Source organism: Triticum urartu, chromosome 4 (assembly GCF_003073215.2).
Source record: "Triticum urartu cultivar G1812 chromosome 4, Tu2.1, whole genome shotgun sequence".
NCBI classification, from domain to species: domain Eukaryota; kingdom Viridiplantae; phylum Streptophyta; class Magnoliopsida; order Poales; family Poaceae; genus Triticum; species Triticum urartu.
In genome coordinates, this window is record NC_053025.1 from 94,203,915 (window position 1) to 94,218,184 (window position 14,270).

Genomic DNA, 14,270 nt, shown 5'->3' on the forward strand with positions numbered 1-14,270 from the left:
TTGTTGTATTCTTTCCTTAAATTTGTTCAACCTCTCAAGTTTCTTTGGTTTCACTCGTTTGTCAAAGAAGAAACTTTGTTTTACCTCTTCTTCTTTTGTTTTCCCTCCGGTGCCATCCTAGATCTCGGGACGAGATCCTCTAGTAGTGGTGGAGTGTTGTGACGCCCCAAGACCGGAGCTTCAGATGCCTTCCATGTTTTCCGAGTTTCGCCGTGTGTTTGATTTGTTTGTTTCTTTCTTCATAGCATCATGTGCATTGCATCATGTCATCATGCCATCTTTTTCTCAAACTAACTAAAACTCAACTAAATAAATTGCATAGATCTTCGATCTATTTAAATTGAGGGAACTCACCTGGTGATTTCTCTTTACAACATATATCCCAATATTAGGGAGCTATATCAAATATTCCTTTAATTTGGAATTTATCACAACACACATGCAAAAATAACCGCATGCCTTTTCTACTTTGAGTTGATCCCGAAACCTTGCCGACAATTCCTTCTCCATTTATTGAGGCTCCTCCAAAAATCCAAACATTTTTGGACACTTCTAAAACCTTGTCCTAGTTCAAACTCATTTGAATTAAATTCAAATGTGTTTAAATTCTTATCGTTCGATCTTGCCACTTCTAATTTTCTCAGACCATGCACGTTTTTGTGAGTCCGGGGAAATTATCCCCATGCGCAAAATCCTTCCCTAATCCTCGCTTTCTTTTCCTCTCTCTAATTTCTTTTCTGTTAAAGAAAATAAGTTATTTAAGAGAGAGGGAGAGATAGCAGCAGTGCCCCTTGGGCCTCACTGTTCAAGCCCAGCAGGCCACGAGGCCCAGCAGAAGCCAGCCCACCTAAAACCCTCAACCCTAGCCTATCGCCCTCGGTCCCTCCTAGCGCCGCCAGAGGGATCGAGAGATCCCTCGACCTCTCCTCTCTACCCGATCCCCCGACCTCTCCTCTCGTCCTCCCAGCGCCTGGCCCTCTTCTCCCAGCGCCTTCCCGAGCGCCATGGCCGCCGCCTGCTCCCTGCAGTCGCCCCTCGCCCAGCCTCTTCCAGCGTGCCGTGCCCGACCCTCATGGCCCGTCTCCAGTCACGCCGCCGGTTCCTTGGTCGTCGTCGTAGGTTGCCAATGGAGGCCGCTGCCTTGGCTTCTTCTTCGTGCTACTCCCTCCAGCGCCGCCTCCTCTGCTTCTTTCCTCATGCACGAGCCCGACGGGAGAGGAGCTCCCCCAAGCCAGCGCCGTGCTCTTCTAACACCTGGCCTCGACTGGAGTCGCCCATGTCGGCAACCAGCACCACCACCAAGTTGCCCTCTCCTTTCCCCTGTGTAGGAGCTCGTAGCCACCACCATGCGCCGCCATGCCTCCCCTGCAACTGCTCTTCGACAGCCCGTTCGATCTCCTCTGCCTCGCTGGCCTCTAGCGTGACCGAGCGCCCGTGCAGCCGCATGCGTGGTTTGCTTCTGCTGCAAGGCCCGGCCAGCGCCCTGTCCGCCTGCCTCCGCTCAAGCTGCCGACCATCTCCTGCCGCTGACCACCACCATCGCCTCCTTGTTGCTGGCATCCCGAGACCCCTTGTGTTGTTTTGTGTTGTACCATCAAGGCCGGCAAGATCGACTAAAACGGCGCCAAGTTCGACAACCGACGACCGTTTTGGGATTCGCCAAGTACACCGTCAGCAAGACCTTGGATGTCCGAACGACTGCAGACCGAAACGCCAAGTACCACTATCCATCTTCGAGGAGTTCACCAAGTACCGCACCAGACCCGTCAAGTACAACGACACCACATTGATATGGGAACCACTACCGTCGACCTCCGAAGAACATGGTTTTACCGAGTACCCCTTCGTTTTGTCAAGACCGTCAAGTCCCTCGACGACAAGTGCATGAATACGCTGATTGTACAAAGTACCTCTTCGTTTCGGCGAGACCGGCAAGTCTGTAGACCCCAAGTACCACGATAACCCCGAAGGGATTCAAACCCGTCAAGTTCCTCTACCGATGACTCGAACGGCTACGAAACGTGTACCACTACTGTCGACCCGCGAGACCCCATGGACGTCAAGTTCTGTGTCATGATCCCGAACATCTACGGACATGAACGACTAATTCCTCTTCGACTCGAGAACCACTACTTCTGCTACCATCGAACCCAATCCACTCTGAAGATGAACGCTTTGAAGGTATAACCGCCGAAACGACGCTCGTGGACCGCGCGCATGTGATGTGTTGTATGAGTTGCACCCTATGTTTGCACCGTGTCCGAGTTATCACTTGCTCGGTCCTCTTTGTTTGCCGCTAACCCGTGGGAACCCGGTTACCGGGAGCACCCCACCATCCTTGTAGGACACACTCACACCTACTTCCTTTTGCATCACTATCTCCATGAGCTTCCGGAACCTATAGATTACGTGGCATCATTTTTGGATTCGTTGTCGTTGCACCCCTTTCGTTCCCGCCATGATGACAAATGTCTCATATTTTATCATGTAAACCTTTTCATAAATATTGCATAAACTTTCCCATGTCATTCGCATCATGATAATAACATTTAAAATGGTTAAAATTGTTGTTGCACGAAATTGCTAAATGCATATGGGGATTTACCGGAATTGCTGTTTGTTATTTCCGGCCTCATTTAAACTTGCCTAAATGTTAAGTTTACTTATGCTCCACCTCTTGCCATGTTAATCAACATTTAATATTGTTGGGTACATAAACGAGATCGAACTAAATAACTTGAATGTGGTGTTCCATTAATATGCAACTCGTTGCATAGTGAGCTCCACTTAATTTGTTGTATTGTTTGTGCACTTTGCCATGCCATACATATTTTAATAGGACATGCATCATACTTGTTTTCGCATCGTGCCATGCTTATGTGATGGTTGTTTACTATGTTGCCTGCTTCTTTCCGGGTTGCTTCTCTCGTTAGCTTCGGTTTTGTTCCCGAGTTGTGAGGATCCATTCGACTACGCCCGTTTGTCTTCTTCATGGACTCGTTCTTCTTCCTTGCGGATTCTCAGGCAAGATGACCATACCCTTGAAATCACTTCTATCTTTGCTTGCTAGTTGTTCGCTCTATTGCTATGCCGCGATACCTACCACTTGCTTTATCATGCCTCCCATATTGCCATGTCAAGCCTATAACCCACCTTCCTAGCCGCTTTTGCTCAGCCCCTCTCATAACGCTGCTAGTTGCAGGTGAAGCTGAAGTTTGTTCCATGTTGGAACATGGACATGTTGGGATATCATTATATCTATTGTTTAATTAATGCATCTATATACTTGGTAAAGGGTGGAAGGCTCGGCCTTATGCCTGGTGTTTTGTTCCACTCTTGCCGCCCTAGTTTCCGTCATATTGGTGTTATGTTCCTTGATTTTGCGTTCCTTACGCGGTTGGGTGTTATGGGAACCCCTCGACAGTTCGCTTTGAATAAAACTCCTCCAGCGAGGCCCAACCTTGGTTTTACATTTACCTAACAACCTAGCCTTTTTCCCTTGGGTTTCCGGATCCCGAGGGTCATCTTTATTTTAACCCCCCGGGCGAGTGCTTCTCTAAGTGTTGGTCCGAACTAGAGCACCGTGCGGGACCGTGCCTTGGCAACTTGGGTTATGTTGGTACCTGTATGCTTAGCTTATCCGGTGTGCCCTGAGAACGAGATATGTGCAGCTCCTATCGGGATTTGTCAGCACATCCGGGTGGTCTTCCTGGTCTTGTTTTACCATTGTCGAAATATCTTGTAACCGGGATTCCGAGTCTGATCGGGTCTTCCTGGGAGAAGGAATATCCTTTGTTGACCATGAGAGCTTGTGATGGGCTAAGTCGGGACACCCCTACAGGGTTTTGAACTTTCGAAAGCCGTGCCCGCGGTTATAGGCAGATGGGAATTTGTTGATGTCCGGTTGTAGAGAACTTGACACTTAACTTAATAAAAATGCGTCAACCGCGTGTGTAGCCATGATGGTCTCTTGGCGGAGTCCGGGAAGTGAACACGGTCTCGTGTTATGTTTGAACGTAAGTAGCTTCAGGATCACTTCTTGATCGTTATTAGCTTCTCGACCGTGCTTTGCTTCTCTTCTCGCTCTCTTTTGCGTAAGTTAGCCACCATATATGCTAGTGCTTGCTGCAGCTCCACCTCACTACCCTTTGCTACCCTTAAGCTTAAATTGTTTTGATCGCAAGGGTGTGAGATTGCTGAGTCCCCGTAACTCATAGATACTTCCAAACAGATGCACGTGCCGATGATGCCAGTGCAGGGGACGCTACCGAACTCAAGTGGGAGTCCGATGATGAATCGGGCCGTTACTATGTTTCTTTCCTGGATGATCAGTAGAGGAGCCCAGTTGGGACGATCGGGAATCTATCATTTGGGGTTGTCTTTCCTGGATGATCAATATATTTATGTTTTGTGTGAAGTTGCGATTGTAAGCCGACTCTTTATCCCTTTCTTATTTAGTACATGGGATGTGTAAAGATTACCCCACTTGCGACATGCCTACCATGCGGCTATGCCTCTAAGTCATGCCTCGACATGTGGGAGATATAGCCGCATTGTGGGTGTTACAAGTTGGTATCAGAGCGTTCCCCAACTTAGGAGCCCCCTGCTTGATCGAATCGCTGACGTTGTTGTGTCTAGAACAAAATGTTTTGAGTCTTAGGATTATATATATATCGGAGAGTAGGTTTCTTTTTACTCCCCAGTCCCTTCATCGCTCTAGTGAGGCCTCCTGACATAGAGTTTAGACTCTTCTCTCCTCAAATTTCACGAATTTTTTTAGGACCACGTGGGTATCTTGCAATCGTTCCGACAGTCTTGTGATGAGAACATTGTTCTTGGTGCCTCTTGACATTTAGGGGTTGTTGTCACAATTTTATCGTTGCAATTCTCAATTACCTGAGTTCGCTGACATCGAAAATCTCTTTTATGCAGTTGTTGGTGAGATAACCTCGATGCCACCCAGTATTGGGGCGGGAGTTCGAGAGTATTTCCATAACTCGTATAACGGATGCTTTTTGAAGGTTGAGGTACACGATTTCCGAAGGTTTCTTGGTTATGTGTTGAAGGATGGATACAGCTGGATGTAGGTATTGTTAGTTTGGGTGAGATATTATGCTTCCCTTGTATCCCCAACACCTGATTGCATAACCAGAAAGTTTCGGGAGTTTATAAGTGGGAATTCAAGTAGCTCCTAGAATATCTTTCCAATAGACACATGATACGATATGGGATCTATCATATGTTTGTTTTCGGCTTATTCTGCAAGCCAATTCTTTGTTTTGTTCTGAGTTGTGGTATTCGAGTTGCTTCAATGTCAAGTGTGGATTTCATACCTTCCCTAAGCGGTGTTCTCATATTTCTATGTGTATGATAATCCTTTGTGATCATCGAGATTGTCATGTCAATTCTTTCCAACCGGTGTGCTCCTCTTCAAGTGGATCCAATCATTTCAAAATTTCGCAAGATCAATCCTAAGTTTTTCCAAACGTTGTTCGTTTCATCCTTCCCAAAGTTGTCTTTGTTTTTTCCCCCCCCCCCCCCCTTTTCTTTCAAGGACTCAGATTTCTTAATTCAAGTATCATTTTATTGATGTGAAGTCTCTCCATTCTTTTCCCTCAATGTTCTTATCCGGGGATTCTTAGGAAGATACTAAAGGAGCTTCAAGTTCATTATTCTTCATTCTTTTTCTTCTCCAGTGGATTAAATTCAAGCTTTGTCAATCATATCCTTTCCTCGTTTTAAATGCTTTTCCATGCCGTTGCACCTCTTAATCTTTCACCTCTCGCTATTCATTTGTTCGAGAGTGCTGAAGATATCTCAGAAAGCTCGTCTTTTCATTCAATATCCGTTCAACCTATTTCGAGGTTGTTATTTCATTCAAGCCATTTAATTCAACTGGTGCAATCTCTCTTTTAAATCGTTCAACGGTGTATCTTTTGAGTGGGCCATAACCCACAGGTCTTTCCCAGGATCTTACGTGACTCCTCTATTTCTCGAAGTTACTCTCAAATTCTTCTCCAAGTTGACGTGAAAAATGAATTATCATAAGTCATGTGTCTTCCTCCAAAATCTTCCAAATTCTTTTCATCGTTGGCTCAACTCCTTCATTATTCATTCTCCTAGAGTATCTCAATAATTCATGGTGGTGTTTCTCATCGTCCTTCTCGGATTTTGAAGACCAAAGAGAGTTTTCCCTTAAATCTTGTTCCGTTCTATCAAAGATTCGTGGTTCTAGCGTTATGCCATCCTCTCATAATTGTTTTCGACTGTGAGAATTCTTTTCAACCATTCGGAGCAATTCAAGAGTCATTTTAGTTTGATTCTCCGGAGCCCATCATCTCAGAATTATTCATTCCAGTTTTCAGCTCTCGTTCTCCAAATCTTACCGGTGCATCATTCAAGTATTCTCTAATCAGCTCGTGTTCTATTCGCTCACACGTATCTAAATCCCCTCAAGTATATTATTTCGTTTTCCAATTCTTCCCGGTGAATTGTGCTTTTGCCACTTTCATTTTCAAGTCTTGTAGTGGTTTCCTCAAGATTCTCTTCCATGGTTATCATATTAATTCATTCGTTGTTTCAATCCTACCGGTGGTTCGTTGAAGATTTTCCAAGTTTGCGCTATATCTCTCTTAATCCTTTCTACGAGAATAAGTAGTATGCCAAATCTGTTGCTTGTCATCAATTTAAATTGGTGAAGGATACGCATAACATAATTCTTATTCTTGCTTCATCCAAATGATGGATTCTTTCTTCCGGAGTTTGTCCACGATGAGTAAATTCTCGGTTCAAGTGCTTCATACTTTTCCCGGAGTTCCAAGATCTCTCAACTATATCACCACGAAGATCCATCTAAATCATTACAAGGCTTCACCTTGTGTTTCGATGTCATATCCCTAGTTCTGGTATGATCTAGGCTTGCTTTGTGCATCATGTTTAAGTTTCAAATGAAATTGAAATGGGAAATGTTTCAAACCCTAGCACCAAAGCAAATTCAAATAGATTCAAATTAAAAATGGAATTTCAATGAACCCAAAATTCTCTTCAAAAATGTTCATGGTCTTTGGAAAATGTTGGAAACAACAACCAGAGGTGATGCACATTTTTGCTAAACATTTTGGATTTTTGAATGAACCCATATGTACTTGAATTGGAGCTGTTTAAATAAGATAAATATTTTAAAGGCTCCAAAAATGTTGGAAATGGGTGAGGGCCTCAGGTATATTATAACTAGTGGTCACAAGGAATCCCAACATTTTTAGAATTGTGCTAGTATTTATTTTAAGTCAAAAACAAATGTCAGAAATAGAAAAGAAAACAAAAATGAAAACTTACCTGGGCCACCTACCTGAGGCCTGGCACTGTGCAGCCCAGCTGGCCGGCCCAGCCAGCTGGCTCTGCCAGTCGTCATCTGCACCGTGCCAGGAGGACGCCGAGCACGCGCTCGCCGCACGCGGCCGCGCGCCCGGCCACCTCCTGCCTCCCTGCTTGCTCCGCGACCCCCTGCAGTGTTGCCACGCACCCCCAGGCCTCTCTCACTCTCCCTCGCCCTCATCCTCTCCTCTGTCACCCTCTCCCACGACAGCCGAAGCGCTGCCGTCACCGCAGCTCACCGCCGACGCGCTCCACGCTGTCCCCTCACCCCTTCGTCGTGTCCATGCGCTCCGCTGCTGTGGGCTACGCCTCCTCGTCGAGACACACGGCGCCGGACGCCCTGGAACACCGCCATCGCCATCGTCTTTCACCTCGGGCTCTGCCGTCCACCACCGTCGATTCGCTGTCACCAGGTCTCCCCTGACCCTGGTGTGCTGCTTCGCGTGATCGCCGTGAGCATCTCCCTGTTTCCCCTCTCTTCTCCCCCTCGCTCCCGCGTCATAGCCATTGTTTCCACCACGGCCGAAGCCATCGCCGCCGCAGCCCCTCGCCGTCATGGCCACAGCCGCCAAAGCTCGCAGCCGAGCTCGCCGTAGCACTCAGTGCTCTCCGGTGAGTCAAGCGGACCCGCTCGCAGCTCTTGCCGTGCCCCGCAACACCCCGCGCGCACCTGGCCAAACTCCGGCCGTCGTGCAAGTCACCGCCGCCGTCGTTTTAGGCCACCACAGCTGCTGCCATGAGCACCATTGGACGCGGACGAGTCTCCTCGTCATGTAGATCCTCTCCGCCGCACAAATGGTTGCCTGTGGGTGATTCCCGATGCCTCCGCCGCGTTTGGACTCGTCGGCGGCTAAACGCCGGCGACCGCTGACCGTTGACCGATGTGGGTTGACCCCACTACCCGGTTTGACCTCCCCCTCTCTCTCACGGACTTGCGGGCCACGCCTGACTAATTACTCTAGTTAGCACTAATTAACTAGTTAGGTTAGTTACTATAGTCACTGACTAGTGGGCCCTGCCCAGTTATTTAGGGCTAACTAACTTTGTTAGTTGACTGGGTCACTGACCAGTGGGACCCATTGGTCAAGTTTGACCTGGTCAGCCCCGTTGACTCTCTGAAGTCATACCACTGTCATGCTGACGAAATTAATCATTTTCTGGTTTAAAAATAAATCAGGAAAATCTAGAAAATGATATAAACTTCTAAAATTCGTAGAAATTCAACCGTAGCTTAGAATGAAATAATTTATATATGAAAAATGATCAGAAAAATGCAAGGAATCCATTTATGCCAGTTCCATGCATGAAAAACCAACTTATACATGTTGTATAAGTGAAAACTTAAAATGGGCATTTTAAATGCTTCATTTTGAATTGCATTTGAATCTTTGATTCAAATGGGCTTCAACCAACTTGGTAGCATCTTGAATTAGCCCAAACACTAGCATTTGCACATGTCATGTTCATGCATCATATTGTTGCATTTGTTTCTGTGTTGATTGCCGGCACCATTTCTTCTCGATAGGTTCCACTCCGGAAGGTGTTCCCGAGTACATGTCAGAGGAGCAGTGCCCCTTCGTTGATCTATCAGGCAAGCAATCCCCCTTGAGCATTTCGATAAAATCCCACTCTCTCGCTCCTGCTCCTTATACTGCATTAGGACAACAATGATTCAACTGCTACATTCTGCTGCGGTAGTTGAACCCATTCCTCTGCATGACCTGTCATTCCACAGTAAATAGTTGAAACCCACTTGCATGAGTAAGAGTTGCTTGAGCCTTGATGTGCCTAGAGTTGTGTCAGGTCTGATTCATCGAGAATGAATCGGAGTGGTGAACATGGTGGGTTGTCTCATTGGAACCGTCCCTAAGCACTGAGTTCTGTGTATGTTATCCAAGTCCACTTACTACCACACATTGGGTCCCGGTTATCCGGCCCCTCTCAGCTTATTAATCTACTTGATCTCTATCCAGGAGTTGCAGCTAGTTTCTGGCGTTTGTAGGTAGTGCTAGTTGACTACCAGCTGGTGTACGACGGGACAGGCTTGGGACAAACTAGGCATCCTGGCACGGTGTACCAAGTGGCACCCGGATGGTGGGCTTGGGAACCCTGCACACATCGTTTGGGGCCGTACTGGAGACTTCGGCTGGAACTCCTTGCGGATGGAACACGAATAGGCGATAAACCTGGACGAGAGACTGATACGTCTCCAACGTATCTATAATTTTTGATTGCTCCATGCTATATTATCTACTGTTTTAGGCAATATTGGGCTTTATTATCCACTTTTATATTAATTTTGGGACTAACCTATTAACCGGAGGCCCAGCCCAGATTTGCTGTTTTATGCCTATTTCAGTGTTTTGAAGAAAAGGAATATCAGACGGAGTCGAAACAGAACGAAATCAACTAGAGAAGTTATTTTGGAAGGAAACGCACCTGATGGACTTGGACCCCACGTCAAGGAAGGAACAAGGTGCTCACGAGGGTAGGGGCGCCCCCCCTAGGGCGCGCCCCCTGCCTTGTGGGGCCCTCGTGGCTCCCCTGATGTGCTTTTTCCGCCTATATAACTCCATGTACCCTATATCTTCTAGAACGCAACATAGATCCGGAGTTCCACCGCCAGAAGCCTCCGTAGCCACCGAAAACCAATCTAGACCCGTTTCGGCACCCTGCCGGAGGGGGCAATCCCTCTCCGGTGGCCATCTTCATCATCCCGGTGCTCTCCATGACGAGGAGGGAGTAGTTCTCCCTCGGGGCTGAGGGTATGTACCAGTAGCTATGTGTTTGATCTCTCTCTCTCTCGTGTTCTTGAGATGATATGATCTTGATGTATCACGAGCTTTGCTATTATAGTTGGATCCTATGTTTCTCCTCCCCTCTTCTCTCTTGTAATGAATTGAGTTTCCCCTTTGAAGTAATCTTATCGGATTGAGTCTTTAAAGATTTGAGAACACTTGATGTATGTCTTGTCGTGGATATCTGTGGTGACAATGGGATATCACGTGATTCACTTCATGTATGTTTTGGTGACCAACTTGCGGGTTCCGCCCATGAACCTATGCATAGGGGTTCGCACACATTTTCGTCGTGGTTCTCCAGTAGAAACTTTGGGGCAATCTTTGAGGTCCTTTGTGTTGGTTCAATAGATGAATCTGAGATTGTGTGATGCATATCGTATAATCATACCCACGGATACTTGAGGTGACATTGGAGTATCTAGGTGATATTCGGGCTTTGGTTGATTTGTGTCTTAAGGTGTTATTCTAGTACGAACTCTAGGGCTGTTTGTGACACTTATAGGAATAGCCCAACGGATTGATTGGAAAGAATAACTTTGAGGTGGTTTCGTACCCTACCATAATCTCTTCGTTCATTCTCCACTATTAGTGACTTTGGAGTGACTCTTTGTTGCATGTTGATGGATAGTTATGTGATCCAATTATGTTAGTATTGTTGAGGGAAGTTACACTAGCGAAAGTATGAACCCTAGGCCTTGTTTCCACACATTGCAATACCGTTTACGCTCACTTTTATCACTTGCTACCTTGCTGTTTTTATTATTTCAGATTACAAATACCTTCATCTACTATCCATATACCAGTTGTTTCACCATCTCTTCATCGAACTAGTGCACCTATACAATTTACCATTGTATTGGGTGTGTTGGGGACACAAGAGACTCTTTGTTATTTGGTTGCAGGGTTGCTTGAGAGAGACCATCTTCATCCTCCGCCTCCTACGGATTGATAAACCTTAGGTCATCCACTTGAGGGAAATTTGCTACTGTCCTACAAACCTCTGCACTTGGAGGCCCAACAACGTCTACAAGAAGATGGTTGTGTAGTAGACATCAAGCTCTTTTCTGGCGCCGTTGCCGGGGAGGTTAGTGCTTGAAGGTATATCTTTAGATCTTGCAATCGAATCTTTTAGTTTCTTGTTTTATCACTAGTTTAGTTTATAAAAGAAAACTATAAAAAATGGAATTGAGTTTGTCTCATACGCTTCACCTTTTTAATATCTTTCGTGAGTATGATGGAAAGGAAAATTGTGCTCAAGTTCTGGAAGAAGAAATCTATAAAATGTTTGGCACTAAATATTTGAATGATGAGAATGATTGCAATGTTTTTAGTACGAATTCTTTGAATATCCATAATACTAATGATGATTTCACTAGTTATGATGAAAATGCCTCCTATAAACATGTCAATTTTTGTGGAGTAGACTGGGTTTTCAAGTACACACCAAATAGGGAAGATAGATATTGAAAGAGGCATAAGTACTTAGAAACCAAATTGTTGGAAGAAGAGCTAGATGAATGTGCTGAAAAATTCAATATTTTTCGTGCCCCTTGTGAACTTTGCAATGAACATGGTCATTTAAAGATCCAATGCTATTTGTTTTATGATCAAGTCGTGTCCAAACATTGTGATAATTTGATTACCCTTGAGCATCATAAAGAGCTTAGCCTTCTTTTGGGTTACGAAGAAATGAAACGTATAACTGAGGGTATTCCAAAGTTTAATCTTGATAAAGTTCTTCATTTTGATCTAGAGAAGATTTATATGTATTGTGCGGTGAATTGCATTGAAAATCCGTATATTGCCAATTACATAAAGAAAAGAAAACAAATAGAAGATGAAGAGAATACGAATGAAAGGGAAGACACTTCCCAATACCCTCCTATTATTTCTTATGATGAATCAGGTAATGAGGAGGAGCCTCCTATTCAACCAATCTCATTAATAAGGAGCTCCAAAAAGAGGATTGAACCCACGCATGATGTGGTGAAGAAGAAGAAAAGAAAAAGGAAGAGAGGTAAAAAGGTATCTCTCCCAAATAATGCTGCTCCTATTACTATTGTGCCTCATGAAAATATAATTGTGGAAGATAATGATACTTCTTTTGATCTTGAAAATCTTTTTGGCACTTGCTTGGAAGGATATAATAATTGCTATACTATTGGTGCTATCTATACTATTAATGATGAGAGTGATTATGCTTATGATATGAAAAGGCCCAAGCTTGGGGAAGCTATGTTTGATGAGGATGACATATTTGAGAATATATTTGCTGCAATTAATGTTTGTCCCAAGCTTGGGGAAGCTATGATTAATGAAGATGATATTTTGAGTCTCCCAAGTTATGATATGCAAGTTTATAATGATGATAGCATGCCTCCTAATTATGATGATTATTGTGATGATACTTATGGTGTAAAAAGTAGTGATTATATTTATAAAACTTTTCATGGTTATGATTACCCGTTCTCTGAACATAACTCTTTTAATGTGGAAACAATTTATAGTATTCAAGTTTCCTATGATACTCCCACTATTCTGAATAAGAAGAATTTTGCTTATGTGGAGAGTAGTAAATTTTCTATGCTAGTAGATCATGAAAAGAATGCTTTAGTTGCTGGTTATATTGTTGAATTTATTCATGATGCTACTGAAAATTATTATGAGGGAGGAACATAAGCTTGTAGGAATTGCAATAATATCAAGTTTCCTCTCTATGTGCTTAAATTTTTGAAGTTTTGCTTGCTTTACCTTCCTATGCAAGTTGATTCTTGTTCCCGTAAGTTGTTTTCTCACAAAATCCCTATGCATAGGAAGTGGGTTAGACTTAAATGTGTTAGTCATATTCTTCACGATGCTCTCTTTATGTTACAATTCTTATCTTTTATGTGAGCATCATTGAAATCATCATGCCTAGCTAGGGGCGTTAAACAATAGCGCTTGTTGGGAGGCAACCCAATTTTATTTTAGTTCCTTGCTTGTTGTTCCTATTTAGTAATAAATAATTCATCTAGCCTCTGTTTAGATGTTTTTTTATGCTTTTAATTAGTGTTTGTGCCAAGTAGAACCTTTGGGAAGACTTGGGGAAAGTCTTGTTGATCATGCTGTAAAGAACATAAACTTTAGCGCTCACGAGAATTGGTGCCATTTTTATTTGGAGAGTGATATTTAGTTAATTATTTTTGAAGGTGATTAATAGATAAATTCCTCAGGTCCAGAAATTTATTTGAGAATTTTATGAGTTCCAGAAGTATACGTTTGACCAGATTACTACAGACTGTTCTGTTTTTGACAGATTCTGTTTTTCGTGTGTTGTTTGCTTATTTTGATGAATCTATGGCTAGTAAAATGGTTTATAAACCATAGAGAAGTTGGAATACAGTAGGTTTAACACCAATATAAATGAAGAATGAGTTCATTACAGTACCTTGAAGTGGTGATTTATTTTCTTATACTAACGGAGCTCACGAGTTTTCTACTTTAAGTTTTGTGTTGTGAAGTTTTCAAGTTTTGGGTAAAGATTCGATGGACTATGCAATAAGGAGTGGAAAGAGCCTAAGCTTGGGGATGCCCAAGGCACCCCAAGGAGATATTCAATCACAACCAAGAGCCTAAGCTTGGGGATGCCCCGGAAGGCATCCCCTCTTTCGTCTTCGTTCATCGGTAACTTTACTTGGAGCTATATTTTTATTCGCCACATGATATGTGTTTTGCTTGTCGCGTCAATTTATTTTGTTAGGATTTGCATGCTGTTTGAATAAAATACCAAGATCTGAAATTCTTAAATGTTAGAGAGTCTTCACATAGTTGCATAATTATTCGACTACTCATTGATCTTCACTTATATCTTTCGTAGTAGTTTGTTGTTGCTCTAGTGCTTCACTTATATCCTTTTAGAGCATGGTGGTAGTTTTATTTTGAAGAAATAGATGAAATCTCATGCTTCACTTATATTATTTTGAGAGTCTTAAATAGCATGGTAATTTGCTTAAAATCCTAATATGCTAGGTATTGAAGAATAATAAAATTCTCTTATGAGTGTGTTGAATACTATGAGAAGTTTGATACTTGATAATTGTTTTGAGATATGGAGGT